The sequence below is a fragment of the Olea europaea genome, chromosome 10, assembly GCF_002742605.1.
Source record: "Olea europaea var. sylvestris chromosome 10, O_europaea_v1, whole genome shotgun sequence".
NCBI classification, from domain to species: Eukaryota; Viridiplantae; Streptophyta; class Magnoliopsida; order Lamiales; family Oleaceae; genus Olea; species Olea europaea.
Window position 1 is genome coordinate 17,143,293 of NC_036246.1, and position 8,865 is coordinate 17,152,157.

Genomic DNA, 8,865 nt, shown 5'->3' on the forward strand with positions numbered 1-8,865 from the left:
TAAGCAAGCACCCAGGCGGTGGTACAAAAAGTTTGACTCTTTCATGGTGAGTCAAGGCTATAAAAGAACAGCTAGGGATCAGTGTGTTTATATTCAACACTTTTCGGATGGCAATTTTGTTGCTCTTCTATTGTATGTAGACGACATGCTGGTCGTCGGACAAGATGCAACAAAAATAAGGTAGGTAAAGAAGGAACTCTCCAAGTTCTTCGACATGAAGGACTTAGGCCCAGCTCAACAAATTTTGGGAATGCACATAACTCGAGATAGGAAGAATAGAAGGTTGTGGCTATCCCAAGAGAAATATGTTGAACGAGTGATCAAGAGATTCAACATGCATAATGCCAAAACTGTCAACATTCCATTGGCCAACCACTTCAAGTTGAGCAAAAATTCATGCCCCTCATCCAAGAAAGTGATAGAGGAAATGTCATTGATACCTTATTCTTCAGCAGTTGGAAGCATGATGTATACCATGGTATGTACAAGGTCAGATATTGCCCATGTAGTAGGCATGGTGAGTCGTTTTCTTTCTAATCCTGTAAAGGAATATTGGGAGGCAGTCAAGTGGATTCTCAGGTACCTCAAAGGTACATCAAAGATATGTCTGTGCTTCGGGGGAGCTGATCCAATCTTGGAAGGTTATACAGATTCAGATATGGCGGGAGATCTTGACAGTAGAAAATCTACTTCAAGATTTCTCTACACTTTTGTAGGGGGAGTTGTTTCATGGCAGTCAAGACTACAAAAGTGTGTTGCTTTATCTACAACAGAAGTAGAATATATTGCAGCGACAGAAGCAGGTAAAGAAATGTTGTGGTTAAAGCGATTTCTCTAAGAAATAGGGCTTTTATTCGTGAGGAGCTGGATGAGAAGAAACTCTCACGTCCGGTTCTTTAGTAGAGATGGAATTGTGAAACAACCATCAACTATAACCCCAAAAGAACTAGATTCCGTAAACAACATAGAGGAAGAATGAAGGGAATATCTTATCGAGGTAATCATATTTGTTTCGGTAAATATGCTCTTCAGGCACTTGAACCTGCTTGGATCACATCTAGACAAATTGAAGTAGGTCGATGAGCAATGACACGAAATGCACACCGTGGTGGAAAAATATGGGTCCGTATATTTTCAGACAAACCGGTTACATAAGACCCGCTGAAACACGTATGGATTCGGGAAAGGGATCCCCTGAATATTAGGTAGCTGTTGTTAAACCAGGTCGAATACTATACGAAATGGGTGGAGTAACTGAAAATATAGCTAGAAGGGCTATTTCAATAGCAGCATCTCAAGCAAAAAGATTAGATTATAAAGTACATTATGACAGCCAAAGTGCTCTTGACTTGAGTAAGAACTCAATGTATCACTCTCGAACAAAGCACATTGACATTCGCTATCATTGGATAAGAGAAGTGATGGATCAACAGCTGTTGAGACTAGTAAAGATTTACACGAATGAGAATCCAGCAGATATGTTAACAAAGGTGGTTCTAAGGGAGAAGCTAGAGCTATGCAGAGACATAGTTGGGTTGGTTGTCAGATAGCAATTGATTCAAATGCGACTGCAGGGGGAGAATTGATGTGTTCCAGCCACATATTAATCAAGTTTCTTCTAGCTTCTTCCAACCGAAATTGTTGAATTTCATTTTCTTAATGTAGAAGAATCCACATGCATGGATCAAGAAGAAAATTTGAATTAAAACTCTCCACGTTTTGATGGCCACAACTTCAATTGCTTAATGGAGAAGAAATCTATGCAAGAAGACAATTTGAAATGAAATTCTCTAGCTGCAATTCTTGATTGGTTTTTTGGCCACAAGTTTATGACGGTTTGTAGCCAAGATTTTTCTATAAATATGAGCTACCATAAAGAGAATTAGAAGGTCCCTTGAGAGAAAGAAAAATAGTATAGAGAAGAGAGAAAAAAAGAGAGATTAGAGAGACTCTTTTGAGAGTTTTTTTTTTTTTTTTTAGTTTGTAAACTCTGTTGTAAATTCTATTCAAGTAGAAATAGAATTGTTTTCCTCTTTTATTCTCTTCTTGTTATTGGAGAATCACACCAATCGGCGTTTCCGTGGGCAGTCCGTTGAGAAATGCCCCTTAGCTCTACAATAGTGATAGATTTTGTAATTCTTAACGCATATTCTAAGATGGAAAAAAATCACAAAGAATCAACTCAAATAAAGGTAAATTCACAATAACAGTTCGTTCTTCCAGCCAATATTCAATAATACACAAATGAAACTTGTTCGTAATGAAAATCATGTATTCACTCATGTATATTGGAAAGCTATGGGATTGAAGCTCGGATCTTCACTTCTACAAACCACTACAAGCACAGCCATTTGACATCAAATTTTAGAAAGCTGGGTTAGACCAAAACATTTATAGTTAGCTGTCATTCTCTATTTTTTCGGTACTTCGATGATCATAATTAGCACATGAATTGTATAACGGAAAAAATAAATGAAATGGTAGTCATGTTCCCTTGTCTTGCCTACAAATGGAACCAAGTCCGACTTAAAGTTCGCTTGCAGTCGAAGATCTTCAAGCGCTGCCAAAGTACCTATGACTGAGGTGACGACCGGGAAGTGAGGGCAGAGTTTTCTTCCATCTAAGTGTCGAAATGGGTAGAGATGGAAAGTGAGTAATTTGGAGAAAATGGGTGCAATTGAAGTGTAGCCAAAAATGTTGACGACCGATGGTTGAAGTGCTGCGAGAGTATCTACTACTAAGGCGACTGTCGGGCAACAAGGGGAGGGTTTTGTCCCATCTAAGTGTCAAAATGGGTTTAGGTAGAATGTATGTAATTTGGAAAAAAATGGGTGCAATCGAAATGTGGTCGAAAATGTTGATAACCAACGGTGGAAGTGTTGCCCTTCAACTAAGGTGATGGCTGGACTTGGCGGGAAGGAGAAATGGGTAGTTTTTCCCTTCTTACTGTTGGCTTCACATGTTAACACCCTGCAAATTTTTTTTTTTTTTTTTGTTTTTGTGTGTTCAAACAAATGTTGACAAGTCAAAATGTTTTGTATTTTTCATTAATAAGCCAAATAAATTTTAAATTCCTATCAACACCCTGTCATTTGCCCTTGTCCGCCTAGCATTATTGAAATTTGAAATTTGATTGCCAAAAAGGATTAATTTTTGTGGTACAAGTGTGGTAAATGCATTATTAATAGTAGCGTACTCTTTTAGAATGATAAATTCAGAAGACAAATAGGAAAAGAGAATGAAAAAACTTGATGTGCTGGATTTTTCGTGCAGATTTAGTGATGAAGAAATTGCCTAACATTAATGATAGAAGAAAAAGAAATAACAATGTCGAAATTATATGTATAAATAAAATTGTGCAACTAGTGATAAAAGAAATTGCCTTGAATAAAAGAGAAATTCAATTTGCATCGTCTTATACAAATACTTTGAAGACCTAATCAACATGAGAACTTGCTATTGATGGTCAAACTCATCAGCTCCACCAAGGGCCTCAATTCCAAAAATAATAAATACGAATACGTGATAAATCTAGTTCCCATAGGGATAAAAAATACGAAATTTGATTCTACCCACAATCATTTTTTGGGAGGGTCAAATTTTTAGTTACTTATATGGTGAATGAATTATTAGTAATCATTTTTGAATCCTACTTAATGTTTTCTTTTAGAAAGATAAGTTCAAATTTGTAAGGAGAAGAGAATATGCAAACCATATGTATTGAACTTGTGCGGATTTTGTGATGAAGGAAACGGCAATGTAGTAATAACAGTTTTGTTAAATTAATTGCAGAAAATAGGAGGGGATGACGGCATAATATTAATTTTGTATAATAAAATAGTGTGGATTTTGTGATCAAAGAAATTACCTACAACGACAGAATGAAATTCACTCAACATCGTCTTTACCAACTATTTTGAAGACCTAATCAACTTGAAGGCTGGTGATTGATAATACTAAACCCACGTAACATGGCCCTCATAAAGATCAAAATAATGACCTCAGCTTCCATCAGGGCTCTCGAGTCATAGTCTGAGAAATACGATTCTTCGACAAATCAAGGTCCCACACAATTTAAGTCCTCATCCTACTTCAATGAGAAATTTGAGGCTACGAGCAATCCTATTGTCAGAAAGGAAAATATTTTGTTGTAACTTGTGTGGTAAATTCACTATTAGTGTTCATTTTGGGTTCCTATCGAACGTGTTATTTTAGAATTATAGCTTGAAAGGATAAAAATGAAAAGAAGTGTGCAAACCTTATGAATTGGAATTGTGGGTCAAATTTGGAGATCAAGAAATGGCCAAACGTTGATAACTGAAGAAAAGGAATCCATAGTGTCAAATTCTATGTATAAACAAAATTGTGTCATTTGTGCCTAGAATGAAAAAAGAAATGAAAAGAAATCCGCTTTGCACCATCTTATGCAAGTATTTCATGTAACAATCCAACCTTTATGCCCAAACCATTAACTTACGTACTGCCCATCACGGGAGAGCCTAAGCCCTCTCGTAGGAAATGTCATGTGTTCGAATCCTAGGGACGTGATAGAAATTCATGAGAAGTAAGATGTGTTTAAACTCTCCTATAGCAGAAAATACGTAAGTTAACGGTTTAAGTATAGAGGTCTATGCGACTGCACCACGAAGTAGAGAAATTCTAGCCGCAACTCAAGTGGTCCATGTGACTGCACCACAAGAACCTTGCAGTTAGGGTTGGCAATCGGCTCGGCCCTTAATGCCACGAGCTCGGCTCGTGCTCGTGGCGAGCCGAGCTCATGGCTCGTTGAGCTCGGGCTCGGCTCGTTGAAATTGGGCGAGCTCGTGGGCGGGGTCGAGCCGAGCTTCGGCTCGTGGGTTCGCCTACTTTTTTTTTTAATATATAAAATAAAGAATAGAGTTTTAAAAATAAAAAGTGTTAAAAAATACAAATAATTTAACGAAAACAAATTTTTATTTTTTTTATTTATATCATATTGTAATTTGTAATATTTTTTATAAGGTATAAAATATTTATATAATGAAAACGAATTATTTTTTGAAATACATTTACAAAAAATATTTTTTTTGATTTCTTTTTAAAGTTAATAAAGAATAGAGTTTTAAAAATAAAAAGTGTTAAAAAATACAAATAATTTAACGAGAACAAGTTTTTATTTATTTTTTATTTACATCATATTGTAATTTGTAATACTTTTTATAAAGTATAAAATATTTATATAATGAAAAAAAATTATTTTTTGAAATACATTTACAAAAAATATATTTTTTTGATTTCTTTTTAAAGTTAATAAAATATAAACCCTCCTCCTTTATCCGGGCTTGGGACCGACTACATCAATTTTTAGTAGGCGGAGTTAAAAATTGTACACGAACAACTTGTTGTAACGTGTACAATTTTTTAAAGAAAATTAAATTTAACGATTAAAAAATAAAAAAAATTTGATTAATATAATTAAATCAAATATCACTTACCTGACGACATGCAATTTCAGCGTATTTATCTTGTAGTCGAAAATGAGCGTCCTGCCAATCTTTCACACACATTAACGCTTCCAAAACATCTTCTTTTAGTCCGCTCCTGATATCAGTCAAAACCCTTTTACCTGCACTAAAAGCAGACTCCGAAGCAACAGTGCTAACCGGAGGTGTCAATAGATCTTTCGCAATTGCAGAAACAATTGGCCAACGTCTTTCATACTTTCGCCAGAATTCAATTACTTCTTCTGAAGTTTTTTTAATTGTTCTGTCTATTGGCATATTATGATTGAAATAATCAATTAATTCGGCAGGCATCGCATTTTGAGTTTCGGCCGATGTTTGATGAGATGTAGGTGTAGATGACATGGCACTAGATGAACACATTGTAGTTGTATCATATCTAAATGTATTAATGCCCTGAAATAAATTCATTATTTCCGCAACATCTTCTTCAGTTTTAGCAGAAGGAGTAGTACAGCAGAGGGACCCGACTAACATTTGCACAAATTCTTTCCGCATATAAATCATACATTCCACATAATGTTTGCTCTAAATTCTTATACGTGATAGGTGTATCAAGTATTAAAACTTTATTGATTTGATCAATTACGTATTTAGTTCCCGAAATATTATATCGAGGGTCCATTGCGCATGCTAAAGGAAATAACATAGACAGTTCTTCCCAATATTTTCTAAACTTTAATTCCATAGCAATTAAAATTTCACTAAAAGCAGGATTATTTTTATATTTATGGAATGTTCTTGCAATTATATAAAGACGTTCAAGCACCATACAACTTGTGAGATAATAAACGCCGAATAAAATCTTTGTGGTCTCATAAAAAGATGTCAAAAATCGTCTAACTTTCAAAGCTAAAATCCAATCGGATTCATTTAACATACCATCATCATCACTTCTAGTATGTCTATTATTATAAAAGTCAGTTATTCAATTTTCGAAACCTTCACATGATTTTAATAGCAAGTATGTAGAGTTCCATCTATGACCTACGTCGCTAACAAATGTTTTAGCAGTCATCACCCCTAGTTCGGCACAAAAATCTTCAAATGCTTATTTTCTACTAGGAGAGATCGTAATATAAACTAATGCATTCCTAATCCTTTGAAATTCATCCTTTATATGTTTTAAACCATCTTGCACAATTAAATTCAAGATATGACACACACAACGAATATGAAACAAATACCCACCAAAATCAGGTTGAAGTGTCCTACACAATTTATCGACGACTACCTTATTAACGCTAGCATTATCAAAACTAAAAGATTGAATTTTACTCTCACAATGATATTCTCTAACAATACTGATAATAGCATTATATATATTATTAGCATTGTGAGGAAATTCAATAATTCTAAAAGCAATAATTTTCTTACGCATGCACCAAAGTGGGTCTATATAGTGTGCGGTTACAGCTATATATGCTCTTTTATTAACCCCTTCCCATATATCAGAAGTTAAGGATATAACACCCCCATATTGTTGTAAATCCATAATTAATTGTTGTTTTGAATTATTGAATTAATTTATTTTATCGGCACGAAAAGTGTTTTGACTTACCCCAACGTACCTCGGTTGTAGATATTCTTTCATGAACGAGACGAAGTGTTAGTTGTCTGCAATAGCCAGAAGCAACTCAGTGGCGGCAACAAATTTCACCATTCCAGTTCGAGTCTCGTCCTCCGAATACACCCACGTAGATAGGGGTGAAGTTGTAGAACCGACGCCTGGACTGCCAAATTGTAATTGTGTTTGACAAACTGGAAGAAGTCCATGTCTGGCTACACATGATTTGTAGTGGCGGTTGAGATGAGTGGTACCAATTTCTTTTTGCCATGCCAATCTTTGTTGGCAGTATTTACATACTACTTTAGATTCTGCAAGGCCATCAACGACTTTTCCCATTGAAATCAACTTAAAGTGATCCTAACATTTTGCTTGTTTTTTGGCCTTTCGCTTTCCCCTCGCATCTAGGATATTTAATTGCTGATCTTCATCTTCATGTTTCGCTTCGGGAATGTTAATATCATCCAAATCAATTGGAATGTGGCTTCCCTGACCGTGAATGTGAATATCTTCAGGTATCGGTATGTCATTTAGACCGGTAAATTCATTTGGAAATTGACTTTGCGGCGTACTAGGCGATTCTCCATGATGTGGCAATGGCTCACATCCTGTATTGAACAAGCTTTCAACAAATGAACGTTGATCCATTTCTGTGATTGTTTATGGTGAAATCTTGACTAGATGAATATAAATGTAGTGAGATTGTGAGAATTGAGAATTGGATGAATTGAAATTGTAACTAATAAACTGGAAAAATTGAATTGATATTGTATATTTTGCAGCACAAGAGAGTAAAAACTCGATAATTGATATAATAAAAGAGAGTTAAGACTTGAGAGAGTTGTAATCTTGGAAGAGATTGATATGAAAATTTTTTTTTGGGGGAAGAGGGTATTTATAGTAAAAAAATGGGGGGGGGGGGAAGGAAAAAAAAAAAGTCAAAGGTCAATAATTAATTGTTGTTTTGAATTATTGAATTAATTTATTGTATCGGCACGAAAAGTGTTTTGACTTACCCCAACGTACCTCGGTTGTAGATATTCTTTTATGAACGAGACGAAGTGTTAGTTGTCTGCAATAGCCAGAAGCAACTCAGTGGCGGCAACAAATTTCACCATTCCAGTTCGAGTATCGTCCTCTGAATACACCCATGTGCCGCGAGCCGGCTCGGCCCAATTGACATCCCTACTTGCAGTTGCATAGACCCAATCCGGGGATAAATTTTTCCTATTTTCGCTCGGGATTTTTATTTTGGTTAAAACACTTATTTTGATAACTTTCATAATTCTAGGACTTTTTAATTCCATTTTTACCATGTTTCTAGGGTTTAGTATAAAAGGGATTTATTTCTTCATTGTATTTTCAAGACTTTGATAATTGAGAATTAATTCGAGAGGCTTGTTGCTTCCAAATCTTTTGTTCTTTATTGAACAATCTGAACACATCAAGAAATCAATTTTGTTGTGACATTCACAATCCGGGTGAGATTCATCAATTGTGTGATCAAAAGGTCGACAAATTCTTGTTTCTTGGTTGCTTGTCTCATAGTTTTTGGGTGGAATCGACAACCTTGACTTATTGACGTTCTTGGGACTTGGTTTCAATTTCGTTGTAGGTTTCGTACCCGTTGTTGCTACATGGGCTTACATCAGTTGGTATCAGAACTTCGGCTTCAAAATCAAGGTTATATCTTTCCTTTCATTGTTGAGTCTTTGTTTTTTTCTTTTTCATGTTTTCTTTTCTTGTTATTGTGTTCTTCGTGTTTTTCAATTTTTTTTTTTGCATCCTTGATCCATA